The 15,085-nt window shown below is 44.5% G+C and overlaps 1 protein-coding gene across 1 annotated transcript in view; it reads left to right on the forward strand.

The window, feature by feature from the left end:
* Nucleotides 1–5,967: 5,967 nt before the first annotated feature.
* ADAMTSL3 (ADAMTS like 3) overlaps nt 5,968–15,085 on the forward strand; it is a 774,261-nt gene continuing 765,143 nt past the window's right edge. The window contains exon 1 of the mRNA XM_073568559.1: nt 5,968–6,211. The gene's annotated coding sequence lies outside the window, so the exon portion shown is untranslated. The remainder of the gene's footprint in view (nt 6,212–15,085) is intronic.

Genomic DNA, 15,085 nt, shown 5'->3' on the forward strand with positions numbered 1-15,085 from the left:
GATTCTGCAATCCGCTGTATTCCTAGAAACCCCTGATCATGTGACCTTTCCTATGTTCCAACCCTGCTCTGATTATGCAATCCACTGTATTCCTGGAAACCCCTGATCATGTGACCTCATCTATGGTTCTACCCAGGCTGTTCTAGCGATGCTCTCTATGATCCTGGAGGATCTGAACCCAAAGTCCCTCCCTGGTCCTGACCCAGAAGTACTGGTGCTATGGTGCTATATCAGACCGCCCCTCCCTATGGTCAGGGCCTGAGTATCGTGTTGCTTCCCTGCATGGCTGCTTGGCCTGCTGGGTCGCTCCTGTATTCTGTGCCCCTGCACTTTGCTCTGTCGTGCGTCTCTGCACATGCTCTGTGCTTGTCCTCCGTCTCTTGTCCCGTGCCTTGTCTTATGTTTGTCCGTTGTGCTATGTTCGTCCTTGTCCTGCTTGGACTTGTCCTTCTGGTGTTCTCTGCCTTGCCTGTTTCTGCCATGTCTTGCCTTTGCTTTGCTCAGTCTTGTGTTCGCTCCTCTGTTCTTGCCTGTTCTCCCTTGCTCTGACCTATGGTGCCCTCTTGTGCCACCTGGCTCACGCACCATTCCTGCTCTCTGATCTATGGTGCTCTCTAGCACATTCTCTGACTAGTCCCAAGGCTCTGGCTTTGTCCGGCTCTGGGCTTCGGCCCACGCTCTGCTGATAGCTCTGTTCTCGCTCTGATCTGACTCTGTGTTTCTGCCTAGTTTCCGCTCCGTGTTCCGTACCTGCCTAGCTCTGCCTTGTTTCTTGTCTTGCTTTGCTTTGTTGCTTCATGTGCCTTTTGCATGCGCCTGGCCTTCCTAGCCTCCTGCTTGTGCCTCAGCCGTGCTCGTCGGTCAGTGACAGCTGTGTCACCTTCTATGCCTCAGCCGGGTTCGCTGGAGTCTTGCCCACCTGTTAGTGCTGTAGACCGATCAGCTAGCCAGTGCCCCAGCCGTGCTCTCTGTGCTTCCTTGCACTTCACGCTATTTCTGCACTGTGCTCTACGTACTCTCTATAGCACGCGCAGGTTCTCGCCTGCCCTTGGCATACCTCCCCGTGCTTCTATAAAAGTACGCGCAGGTTTTGCCATGTACCCTGTCGTGCCCTCTAGCACGCACAGGTCCTAGTCTGTTTCTTATCTCTGTCCCTGGCATGCCACTCGGCATGCGCAGGCCTCCGTCCTTGAACCTGACCCTGGTGTGTTCCTTTGCATGCTCAGGACTCTGCTCTGAACCTGTCCCTGGCATGCCCCTAGGCATGCGCAGGCCTCCGTCCTTGAACCTGACCCTGGCGGGTTCCTTTGCACGCGCAGGAGTCTGCTCTGAACCTGTCCCTGGCATGCCCCTCAGCATGCGCAGGCCTCCGTACTTGAACCTGATCCTGGCGTGTCTCCTAGCACGCACCCTGCCTCGAAAAAATGGAGTGGCTCCTAGTACGCACCCTGCCTCGTATCCTGGCTTGTCTGCTGGATTCCCGAAGCCTGCCGACCGCTGCCAGAGGTCTGGAACCAGATGACTGCATCCTGATGCCTGGATCCTGTCAGTCCTTGCCAGTCTTCCATAGTCCGATGCCTTCGCACCTGTTTTTTACCCTGGCGTGTCTCCTTCCATGCACCCTGCCTTCCTGCACCCTGCGTGTCTCTCGGCACGCACCTTGTCTTGGACTCTGGCGTGTCCTAGAACGCATCCCTTCTAAGAACTCTTGTGTGATCCCTAACACGTACCCTGCCCGGGACTCTGGTATGTTTTCTTGCACGTGTTATGTCTGGAACATTTGGCGTGCCCTTGCATGCATCTTGACGTGTTTCACTGCTTGTGCTCAGCACCTGATTTCCTGTTTATGCCTTGCACCTGATTAAAGTGTGAAACCACGTTTGTTGAAGAAATCCTGTGACTTCGCTTTATGTTTCCTATCCTGTTCGTCCTGTTGCCTGACACTCAATAGTGTCCCCCTAATGGCCGTCTGGTCCAGCTGCCGTGGTGGCTCACCCCCTTGGTCTTGTCCCTGGCCCTCCCTGTACAGGGGGTGGGTTCTCACTAGGTTCGCTCGCCCTAGGTGGGTGGGTGCACCGGCCCAGAGGGTCCACTCTAAAAGGAAAAACGACTCAGCGTAAGCTGTCGTTCGTCACACTCTGGTTCTCTGGTGGGCCACTCCAAGCCTGCTTGAGATGGTTCTACTCCTTCATTGGAGTCCAGCTGTGTTTAATTAAACTGATAAGACTTGATTTGTTAAGGCACACACCCATCTATATAAGACCACAGCTCACAGTGCATGTCAGGCCAAATGAGAATCATGAGGTCAAAGAAACTGGTCAAGGAGCTCAGAGACACAATTGTGGCAAGGCACAGATCTGGCCAAGGTTACAAAAGAATTTCTGCAGTACTCAAGGTTCCTAAGAGCACAGTAGCCTCCATAATCCTTAAATGGAAGAAGTTTGGGACCACCAGAAGTCTTTCTAGACCTGGCTGTCCAGACAAACTGAGCAATCGTGGGAGAAGAGCCTAGGTAAATAGGTAAAGAAGAATCCCAAGATCACTGTGGCTGAGCTCCACAGATGTAGTAGGGAGATGGGAAAAAATTCCACAAAGTCAACTATCACTGCAGCCCTGCACCATTCGGGCCTTTATGGCTGAGTGGCTCGACGGAAGCTTCTCCTCAGTGCAAGACATATGAAAGCCAGCATAGAGTTTGCTAAAAAAAATCACAAGAAGGACTCCCAATCTAGGAGAAATAAAATTCTATTGTCTGAGACGAAGAAAGAACTTTTTTTTTTGATAATTCTAAGTGGTATGTGAGGAGAAAACCAGGCACTGCTCATCACCTGTCTAATACAATCCCAACAGTGAAACATGGTGGTGGTAGCATCATGCTATAGGGGTGTTTTTCAGCTGCAGGGGCAGGATGACTGGTTGCAATTGAAGGAAACATGAATGTGGCCAAGTACAGAGATATCCTGGATGAAAACCTCTTCCAGAGTGCTCTGGACCTCAGGCTTGGCCGAAGGATCACCTTCCAACAAGACAATGACCCTAAGCACACAGCTAAAATAACAAATGTGTGGCTTCAGAACAACTCTCTGACCATTCTTTACTAGCACAGCCAGAGCCCTGACCTAAACCCAATTGAGCATCTCTGGAGAGACCTGAAAATGGCTGTCCACCAACGTTCACCATCCAACCTGACGGAACTGGAGAGGATCTGCAAGGAAGAATGGCAGAGGATCCCCAAATCCAGGTGTGAAAAATTGTTGCATCATTTCCAAGAAGACTCATAGCTGTACTAGCTCAAAAGGCTACTTCTACTCAATACTGAGCAAAGGGTCTGAATACTTCTGACCATGTGATATTTCAGTTTTTCGTTTTAAATAAATTTGCAAAAATTTCTACATTTCTGTTTTTTTTCATCAAGATGGGGTGCAGAGTGTACATTAATGAGAAAAAAAAATGAACATTTTTGAATTTACCAAATGGCTGCAATGAATCAAAGAGTGAAAAATTTAAAGGGGTCTGAATACTTTCCGTACCCACTGTATATTGCAAGATTTTGGCCAACAATCTCCTTATGTCACTAAAAGCATTGAAGAAGGGTCGTGGCTGGGTCTTCCAGCATGAAAATTACCCGAAACATGAAGGACAACTAAGGAGCGGCTCCGTAAGTAGCATTTCAAGGTCCTGGAGTGGCCTAGCCAGTCTCCAGACCTGAACCCAATAGAAAATCTTTGCAGAGAGCTGAAACTCGTAATCAATCGACAGCCCTGAAACCTGAAAGATCTCGAAAAGATCTGTATAGAGGAGTGGGCAAAAATCCCTGTTGCAGGAAAACACAACATAATACATATATATATATATATATATATATATATATATATATATATATATATATATATATATATAATATTAATCTGCAAAATGTTTTTTGGTTGCCACCTGTTCACACTAGCTTGGATGTGCTGGTCCTTTTTCTCTGTTTGTATGAAACCCTTTTTGGACATGTGCACTCCTACTCCTATCAGCGTCAGGTGTTTTTAGTTACCTGGTTCATTCCTACCCCATAAATTGTAGGCTTCTTGCCCAGGACAGGGACCCAACAATGAAGGATGCCTTGACGTTGGCTGTTGGGCTCACATATATTGCCTAATCTATGCACTACGTACCTTCTTTTTACTGTAATTTTTCATAGCAATTTTGCAGATTAATATTTCTTATATACATTATATAGCGCTTTCCCATTTTCTATGGCAGTAATGCAGCTTCAGTGTTCTAGAGTAATCATTCTTAGTAATTCATGGTGCAACCTTATAGTTTTATTTTTCTTTTAGAGATCATGTCAACTTCAACTTGCTTAACTGTTCACAATAAAAGTAATTCTGACCAGGGGTGCCCAAACTTTTACATGCCACTGTATATATGTATATAGAGTATATATCTCCTTCTCAGTAAAAAAAAAAATATATATATATTTTTAGAGGTGTGGGTGGCCCAAATTGAACTTTTGATATGGGGCATGTGATTTGTATTTATGCCACTGCTTTGAGGGCGGTAATAATGAGCGCAATCTGTCCTGTTGCTCGGAGTCCGAGGCTTCAGGTTTCTTATGGCCAGATTCCCCTCTTCATAAGCGGTGTGCCGAGCAGGGAGCGGTGCCCAGACATTTCTTGCGCAAGGTCCTCAAGCTGTCAGTGTCCGTAGCCGGCAATTACCAACATTAAGAACTCAATATGTTGGAAATGTAGGACCAGCTTCCCACTGCGGCTCAGGAATGCTCCAAAAATGCATATTTTTGGATATGGCTTTGCAAACCCCTGCAAACCTCATTGTGACCTGCCTTGCGAATCTGTCATGGCAAAAATTGGGACGGTTTGCATGATATAGGTAGTAGCACCATTCTCCTTGATACACCCACTTGCCAATGTATTCATGTATTTTGTAGAATTGCTCGGTGCAGTGTTCATGGAAAAGCTGCCCCAAAAAATTGGAATTTCATGGGGTATGCAATTACAGGCATGTCAGGCGAGGTGGCAGGTGCTCTATAAAAGCAGGTGTTGCGTCACACAATTGTGTTACAGACTCTTGGCCGTGTACTAACTTTACTTTTCCTGCACTCCTTACAAGAGTGCGCACCACTGTATATGTTCCCCTCCGTTATGTAAGTGGACGGACAAGCAGCTTTCGCTTATTAGGAAACTCGTGACCTGCCCTTTATAACCTTTTGCGTTCCATCTTTTGTCTTGGTTGCGAAGAGCAAGGATATAAGTTGGCGCTATACAACTAAAATCTATTATTATTTGTTATTGATTATTATCATCTTCATAATCATGTTGCGGACCGTGGTGTTTATTTTTAAGAGCGAAATACCTCTGAAATCCTAATTCCAAAGCGTTTCTTCAGGCTGACGTCGCCGTTCCACTGTTTCTGTAGGGAAAGCTGCAAATGAATAATTCTATAAATTCCTACAGGTTGGCACACGCAATCTGCTAAAATATGTCACATATTAATGGCAGAGGTAAAATAATAAGACTTTTTAAGACTAAATATGTATGCGGCAAGATAAATTGCGAGCGTTGGTCCCAATTAGAGCACGCTGTGACTTATTCATTAGACGGTATATGCTCCCATAACTGTGTATATGGGGTCTTAAATGTGATTCATTTTGCTGTCCCTCCTGTCAGAGTTTAAAATGGAAAAAATGTAAAGAAGCTGAGATGGAAATCCTTCAGATCAGGTTGCCCCTGGGCCTCTTAAAGTCTAAGAGCTACCAGGAACCCTGCCTTTTTATTTTGGCTTCAGCTACTGTATTACAGGAGCATGTCTGTCTGCTCACAGCTGCTTTTCCATTGGGAACCCTTAAAGCAGACCCTCACTGCACTTCACCAAGACGCCCAGTAGGTGGCGCTGAGGGACGTGAGCCGGCTTCTCTGGCTGTCACCGGCAGACCTGTTGCATTTGCACTGAGCCGCTTGACTGGTGCAGCAGAGGCAGATTCCAGCTGTACCCAGAAGCTGTGCAAATCTCCCGCTGCGGGTCACAGCTGAGCCAGACCCTCACTGATCACAGAGATGCCCCCTGCCCCCGGCCAGAGCCACGCCGATCACAGAAGAGCATGAAGATTTAAAGGGCAGATTGCTGCTGACACAGTCTGGACTTAGGAGCACATAGAGTGTAGAAGATATACGTGAAGAAGACTTTGGGGGCCAGGACTAGGAGGGTGAGTTGTCAAATAGGTGTCACTTGTCATTTTCCAAATATGCCTTTCTTTGATTGCTTAGTCATAGCAGAGGACTATCAGTATGTGCATACAGGTGTAAGTCAAATATCTAAACACTATATATATATATATATATATATATATAGTAGGTTTATATATGATTTTATATATATAGTAGGCTTTTATATCTGAAATGATGGCTTGAGTGTCTGCTCTATGTTCTGAGTTGCAAGTGAGAGCTGATTGCCCCATTAGTTCTGGAGAGGAAGGGGTTACCAGCGCAGGGCATGGCAGATCTTCTTGCCCATTCCTTTGCTGTAGCAGGTACTGTAGTGTTCAGGAGTGTGTGCCCTTGAGCTGGAGCCTTCGTAGAGTTTAACCCTACAAGTGCTGGGGTACAAGCCCTAACTTTATGGCGTATGTCAGGAATGACACATAGTGATGACCCATGCATTCTCAATTGCATTCTTTAGATATTGAGGTCATTGCAACGTATAAAAAAAATGTTGCACCTGGTGCCAAAAATAAAGTCTGTAGGTAGAGTAGATCCTGAGCTCTTCTGCTGTTTTCACTTAGACCCTTGTGATTAGGGAGCGGATTGGGACATAAATCAATCTAGGTGCATATACTGTCCATACAATAGCATTGTGGGGGAGGGGCAGCACGCGGGCGCTAATTATGTCACTAACCAAACACAATGACAGCTGCAGTTTCCAGATAGTTTAGAATGAATGTACATGTTCCCTATCTAGGTATATGTGTCTCCCGCTTGCACTGGCCCATCACATGATATGATGGATACACACTAAGTACAAGCCATAACCCAACAATATGTTCTTCTGACCATTGACAACATATGGGCATTTCCCCAATGTACGCTTTCTTTCTGCCATTCTCAGTTGGCGATGCATACACCAAGAGCTGGATTAGTGACGAGATAGCAGGCACCGAAATATTGGGGCTTTCATTACAATTCTAGCTACTGGAGGACCGATTAGTGATGTGATAGATGTGTGTCCATATGTGTATATAGACTGTCAGATCTTAGGTACAATCACAGCGTAGATCTGCACGCAGCCACACACAGGTCCAGACAGACAAGTTCCCAAGATCTCAACTTTATTCTGAAGTTTCTAAAAACTCCATCCTGTAGCTAAGTAATCATATTCTTACACAAAAAATTTTTTTCATTCGCAGTTGTTTTGATAAATGTCTGCCAAATATAAATTTCCAAAAATAGAAATGTGTAAAATATGTCACTGACTGAAATCAGTGCATCCATGTGAACTAAACATTTACCATCTTAGCTGAAAGGGGGAGTATTAGGCCACGTGCACACATTCAGTATTCGGTCAGTATTTCACATCAGTATCTGTAAGCCAAAACCAGGAGTGGGTGATAAATCCAGAAGTGGTGACGGGTCTCTATTATACTCTTCCTCTGATTGCTCCACTCCTGGTTTTGGTTTATAATTACTGTGGAAAAATATCGACCAAATACTGCAGGTGTAAAAGTGGCCTATGGGTACGTTCCCACGTTCAGGAATTGCTGCAGTTTTGACGCTGCATATTTAAAACCGCAGCGGCCAGATGTCACAGCATTGTGGATGGGATTTCTAGAAATGCCATGTCCAGTATATGTTCAGAGATGCCTGCGGATCATCCGGGGAGACGGGCATGCGGCTCCTCTTCCAGGACCGCAGCGTGTCAATGTCATCAATAGAATTCAGCATTTTGGTCCCAGTGAACACGTGCTGCGTCCAAAGCGCTGCTACATCCGGATCGTGGACACATAGCCTTAAACTGAAAAGACTGATCGATCTCGATACATACAGAGGGAGTTATAGGAATGATGCAGCAGGTGGATCTGATTGCAGGAATGGGTTAACTCTCTACAGTTAAATGCCTAGATTTTTTTTTCATTCAATCTTCTCTATTTTTGATTATTTATATATATATATATATATATATATATATATATATATATATACATTCATATAGACGTTAGGTTTAACCGAGTGAATGGGAATTAAAGTGTAACATTCATTGTACATATTTTGATTAAAGAACGGCGGAGATTGTACACATGTACGCTTTAGTAATATAGTCGTATTTTCGGATCTGTGAGAACATTTACATTGGTGGTGTAGAAGGAAGAAGGCACTAGCACGCTTGAAACCTTTCTGACTTTCATCATCTTCTGCCTCCAACCTTTCTTTAGTTTTTGTAACATAGCCATTCACTATAACTAAACTGGATTCTGTGGCTTCTTGGTCATTCTGATCTCTAAAAGTATCCAAATCCCCGGCAGAGATAACTGGCTGTTTACTTGTTCAGGGCATGGGTGTTATGGAGTCCCTTCTTATGATCAGCAGTGACAAATATCGAAGCTGTACTCAATAGAAAAAAACACACCGACGCTGCTAGAAAATATCCGTTCTACTCACTATAATGAAATCCCAGCTATTCTGACAGTTTTGGTTCAGGCTCCCACTAGGTGGCGCAGTGACTCATTACACGCCAACGTTCAATAGTCCTACTTTTCCTTTAAGAGTCATTTCTAACCTCGCAGTGACCCTATTGCACTAACATTTGCTCTCTGCTGCAGGTACTAAAACTAACATCTTAATACATTATTACATCATCCCAATAGATTTGACAAATGTGCGCTGTTTCATAAACTCCTCCCTAATCTTCAAATTATGCCTAAGAAAAACATAAAAAAAAAAGAAATGAATTGTTCAGTGTAGGGCGAGGTGATGACTTGTCCATCAAGACTTGTAGGAATGCAATAAATATTCTCAAAGCGCCTGCAATGGCTCCGACCAGAAAAGTAGCAATCTGACACTGTTGTGTCTCTGTTACACCCCATAAAAGAAAATGGAAATTGCAAGTGTCAAACAGTCCGGCAGCATTTTAACATCAATGACCTGTCGGGATTCTAAGGCAGCCATGAAAAGAAAAGGAGCTACCTTGACTGGTTAATATTTTAACTCTTCCAGCTCTTTTCAGCACGTAGCAATATTTTCACTCCATATGTACATTTCTAATTTGACTACTAAAATACACCTGTCATAACCCAATGTGATCCTTAGGATTTAGGGGTGATTTGTTTTATTATGCAAATTTTGCTTCATTGTATCTGAAGGTGTCAATGTGAAAAGTGGAGTAAGAAAGGAGCTAATGTGCTTTACCTGGTGGCACCAGCAAGCTACAAGTGGTGCCTATGGTGCCTCTACCCTAGTAATGTAGAGAATGGCGGGTCGTGACCATCATGGCACCGTGATAATTGTGACATCTTCCCTTTACAGCTTAACAACATTCTGTCATGTTCTCTACAATGGTGTGGATTTACTATGAAGGACACATGGAAGGTAGACCACTGCACCCCTGCAAGACTGACAGTGGCATTTATCTACTAAAGGCCCAAACTTTGTTTAGCATTTCTGTCTCTGAGAACAAAAGTCCAGAGTTTTGGCTACAGGTGTTCCTGTTTACACTGAACACTTCCATAGATAAGGGACATGTACATAGCTTAGTGTCTGGTCTATGCATTACTCCCCCATGTAAACAAAGCCGTACTTTAAGATGACAACTTCTTTTAGTACCTTAAGAGGAGAGCTGCACAGAATACATTATAAAGTTGCCCAAAACGTTAATAACTGAATTCAAGCGTGCAAAACACCAATTCCATAGCCCAGCTAAAAATTATCTAAAAATGAGCGGCATCTCCATGTTAGGCCGGGGTCACACTCGCGAGTGCAATGCGAGAAACTCGCGCAAGTCTCTCGCCAGAAATGCCGGCGGAACTCAGGACCGGAGTATGCGGCTGTATAGAAAGACATGCAGCTGCACACTCCGGTCCGAACCGCCAGCGGCAGTATTGATGCAAGAGACTTGTGCGAGTTTCTCGCATTGCACTCGCAAGTGTGACCCCGGCCTAAGAAGGATATCTGTGGTAGATCACCGCATCAGTGTTGCTGTCAATGCATTTGGCAACATTGTGTTGTGAGTTCATTCTCTGGTTTACCAGTTGTGAGTTCTCCTTCCAGACTCCCTCTGGTAGTAACAGGAGGTAGAGAGGCTGATTTGATCGGTGGAAATCTGCCACCTGAGAATGAGGATGACGATTGGATTTAAGACAGCCGATGCCCTATTCAGTTGCTAGTGAGTCCTTCTGGCTTGTCAGCTCTTGGTTTTCAGCTCTGTTCCAGTCATCTAAAGCTAAGTTTTTCTGCTAATGTTCACGCTTGATTTTGTTAGTCTATTCAGTTTTTTGGTGTGATCAGCCAGCCCCTGCTGGGGGCTGTGCTGAATTTCCACTCTTATTTATCAGTAATTTGCCAATTGGCTTTTTGTCCCTTACTAGTTCGGTCTCTTTTTGCTCTGTCTCAGAATATTTCAGAGTGCTGATATAGTGGGAGAAGCCTAGTGACTTCAGGGTTAATTTTGCTATCAGAAGTGTTGGACATGATTTTTGTAGGGTTTTCTGCAGGTTGCAGACAGTGTCTTTCCTTTCCTTTCCTGTCTAGTTAGTTTGGGACCCATCATTTGCTCAGCCTATTTTCCTGCCTGTGTTTGTGCCTTCATCTTGTTTCACTGTCAATACATGTGTGGGGGCTATCTATTTCTTTGGGGTCTGCTCTGGGGCAGTTAGTTTTCCCTTTTCTTGCTTTAGGCTTATTTAGTCCTCCGGCCGTTACAAGACGTCTAGGAACATCGTAGGCACGCTCCACGGCTACTGCTAGTTGTGTTGTAAGATCAGGGATCTGTATTCTGCATAGTTACCAACCTCTCTGGTTTTCTGTGACTTAGCTTGTTGTGCTTTTTCTCCTCGGTGACCCATTCATAACAGAATCACCAGCCATACCGCAGATTTTAGGGTACTCAAAAGCAGGAAAAAGTTGTAAAAAAAAAGTGTCAGAATTTTTTTAAAAATATTTTTTCCTCTTTTTTCTCTGGGGCCAGCCGCAGGTTTTTTTTTCTTTTTCCTAATGGAGATTAAGCAATTGTCTGATCGTGTGGAGCAGCTGGCTGCTGAAGTGCAGGGAATTTCCACCTACCTCATTCAGTCACATTCTGGGGATCGGTCTAAATTTCTGAATTTTAAGAATTGTAAATTATTTCTGGCCTTGAAGCCTAAATCATCGGGGAGCTCTGTTCAGCAGGTTAAAATTGTCATCTCCTTGCTGCGCGGCGATCCTCAGGATTGGGCTTTTTCTCTGACACCTGAAAATCCTATTCTGACTAATGTGGATGCATTTTTTCAAGTCTTTGGGTTGTTGTATGATGAACCTAATGCTGTTCATCAAGCTGAGAGAACCCTGTTAGCATTAAACCAGGGTCAGGATTCTGCAGAGTTATACTGTCAAAAATTCTGAAAGTGGGCGGTCCTTACTACATGGAATGATAGTGCATTGGCAGCTCTCTTTCGGAAGGGTTTATCAGAGACCGTAAAAGATGTTATGATGGGATTTCCTGTTCCCTCTGGTCTGGATGATTCTATGTCATTAGCCATTCAAGTTGATCGGCGTTTACGTGAACGTAAAACTACACGGGAGGCGCTGCCACCTTTTGAACAAACGTCTGAATCTATGCAGTGTGATGGGGTTTTGTCTAGGGTGTAACGTCAGGAGTTTAGAAGGCGTAATAAGCTGTGTTTTTTCTGTGGAGACGCCTCTCATATTATTTCTGTCTGCCCAAAACGAGAGAAATGTTTTGCACACACATTTGCTGTGGGCAGTATACAACCTAAGTTTCTTTTGGCAATTACTCTGATCTGCTCCTTATCCACGTTTTCCACGAAGGCTTTTGTGGATTCAGGAGCAGCGTTGAATCTGATGGATTTGGACTTTGCTAAACGTTGTGGTTTTTCCATGACGCCGCTGCGGACGCCTATTCCTTTGAGGGGTATTGATGCTACTCCTTTGGCGGAGAATAAACCTCAGTTTTGGACCCAGGTGACAATTCGAGTTGCCCCAGACCACCAAGAAAATTGTAAATTTTTGGTGCTGCATAATCTGCATGATACTATTGTTCTGGGTTTTCCTTGGTTGCAAACTCATAATACAGTTTTGGATTGGAAATCTGTGTCTGTGGTGAGTTGGGGTTGTCAGTGTGTTCTTAGGGACGCTCCTGTTTTCTCCACCTCTCCTCAGTCTCATTATATTCCTGATTATCTAGCCGATTTTTCTGATGTATTTAGTGAGAGCAAGTCTGCGTCTTTGCCTCCTCATAGGAGTTATGACTGTGCAATTGAGTTGATGCCTGGGTGTAAATTTCCCAAGGGTCGGCTTTTCAACTTATCAGTACCCGAACATGATGCTATGCGATCCTATATTAAGGAGTCATTGGAGAAGGGTCATATTAGACCATCCTCGTCACCTTTAGGTGCTGTTTTTTTTTTTGTGGCCAAGAAAGATTCATTAAGACCGTGTATTGATTATCGTTCCCTTAACAAGATGACGGTTAAATATCAGTACCCGTTACCTCTGATGTCTGATTTATTCTCCAGAGTTAAGAGTGCCTGCTGGTTTACTAAGCTTGACCTCAGGGGGGGCGTATAATCTTATTCGCATCAAGCACGGGGATGAATGGAAGACGGCGTTTAATACTTAAGACATTTTGAGTACCTGGTGATGCCTTTTGGGCTCACTAATGCCCCTTCTGTCTTCCAGTCCTTTATGAATGATATTTTCCGTGACCTTGTGGATAAGTTTTTGATCATCTATCTGGATGATCTTTTGATCTTTTCTAGTGATTGGGATTCTCATGTGGAACATGTCCGGACTGTGTTCTGGATTTTGAGGGAGAATTCCCTGTTTGTTAAGGGATCGAAATGCCTCTTTGGTGTATAGATGATTTCATTTTTGGGATTTATCTTATCTCCATCGACTATTGAAATGGACCCGGCCAAGGTACAGGCCATTTATGATTGGGTTCAGCCTACTTCTTTGAAGGCCCTCCAGAAGTTTTTGGGTTTTGCTAATCTCTATCGTAAATTTATAGGTAATTTTTCTGGTATTGTCAAACCACTGACTGATCTGACCAAGTAGGGCGCTGATGTGCTGAATTGGTCTCCTGAGGCTATCTCAGCATTTCAGGAGCTTAAGCAGAGATTTACTTCAACTCCAGTTTTACGGCAACCTGATGTCTCACTTCCATTTCAGGTGGAGGTAGATGCTTCTGAGATTGGTGCAGGAGCTGTTTTGTCCCCAAAAGACCCTGTGACTTCTAAGCTGAATCCCTGTGCCTTCTTTTCTCGAAAGTTCTCCCCATCTGAACGCAATTATGAGGTGGGGAATCGGGAGTTGTTGGCCATGAAGTGGGCATTTGAGGAGTGGAGACATTGGTTGGAGGGAGCTAGACATCAAGTTGTGGTCCTCACCGATCACAAGAATTTGATTTATCTGGAGTCGGCCAAATGCTTGAATCCTAGACAGGCTAGATGGGCCTTGTTTTTCACCCATTTTAATTTTGTGGTCTCTTTTCTTCCGGGCACTAAGAATGTTAAGGCAGACGCCCTTTCTCGGAGTTTCTTTGCCGATTCTCTTAGTGTGATCGAGCCTACTACCATCCTAGGTGAGGGGGTAGTTCTTTCTGCCATTTCGCCTGATTTGAGACGTGCCCTGGAGAAATTTCAGGAGGATAAACCTGAGCGTTGCCCTATGGGAAAATTGTATGTTCCTGACCAGTGGAGAAAGAGAGTGATGTCTGAAATTCATTGCTCCGCATTGGCTGATCATCCAGGTATTTTTGGTACCAGAGATTTGGTGAGTCGGTCCTTTTGGTGGCCTGTCTTATCTCGTGATGTCAGGAATTTTGTACAGTCCTGTGGGACTTGTTCTCGGTCTAAACCCTGTTCTCATTCTAGTGGGTTGCTGATGCCCTTGCCGGTGCCCAAGAGGCCATGGACCCATATCTCAATGGATTTTATTTCTGATCTTCCTGTCTCTCAGAGAATGACTGTTATCTGGGTGATTTGTGATAGATTTTCGAAGATGGTCCATCTTGTACCACTCCCAAAGTTGCCATCTTCCTCTGAGTTGGTGCCCTTGTTTTTACAACAGGTGGTTCAGTTACATGGGATTCCTGAGAATATTGTGTCCGACAGAGGAGTCCAGTTTGTTTCTAGATTCTGGGAAAGCCTTTTGTTCCAATCTGGGAATTCAGTTATCCTTCTCCGCGTTTCATCCCCAGACCAATGGACAGACTGAGAGAACAAACCAGACCTTGGAGTCTTATTTGAGATGTTTTATATCTGCTGATCAGGATGATTGGGTCTCATTTTTGCCCTTGGCCGAATTTGCACTGAACAATAGAGCTAGTTCTGCCACTTTGATGTCACCCTTTTTCTGTAATTTTTGGTTTCATCCTCGATTCTCTTCAGGGCAAGTGGAATCTTCGTCCTGCCCAGGTGTGGATACTGTGGTTAAGAGAATGCAGCAGATATGGGACCAAGTGGTGGATAAGTTGTCACTCTCTCAGGAAAAGGCCCAGCGATTTAAAAGTTTAAAGTGGGTGATATGGTTTGGTTGTCGTCTAGGAATATTCCTATGAAGCTTGCATCTCCTAAATTTAAGCCAAGATTTATTGGTCCTTATAAGATTTTGGAAATTCTTAATCCTGTTTCGTTTCGATTGGCTCTTCCAGTTACGTTCAAGATCCATAACGTATTTCACAAATCTCTGTTGAAGAGGTTTGTTGAGCCAGTGCTATGGCAGCACCTCCTGACCCTGTGTTGGTTGAAGGCAAAGTGGAATATGAGGTAGAGAAAATATTGGATTCTCGTTTGGTTAGACGGAGACTCCAGTATTTGGTCAAATGGAAGGGTTATGGTCAGGAGGATAATTCTTGGGTCTCTGCCTCCGATATT

The sequence above is a fragment of the Dendrobates tinctorius genome, unplaced genomic scaffold, assembly GCF_039654945.1.
Source record: "Dendrobates tinctorius isolate UK_male_01 unplaced genomic scaffold, ASM3965494v1 ptg000022l, whole genome shotgun sequence".
NCBI classification, from domain to species: domain Eukaryota; kingdom Metazoa; phylum Chordata; class Amphibia; order Anura; family Dendrobatidae; genus Dendrobates; species Dendrobates tinctorius.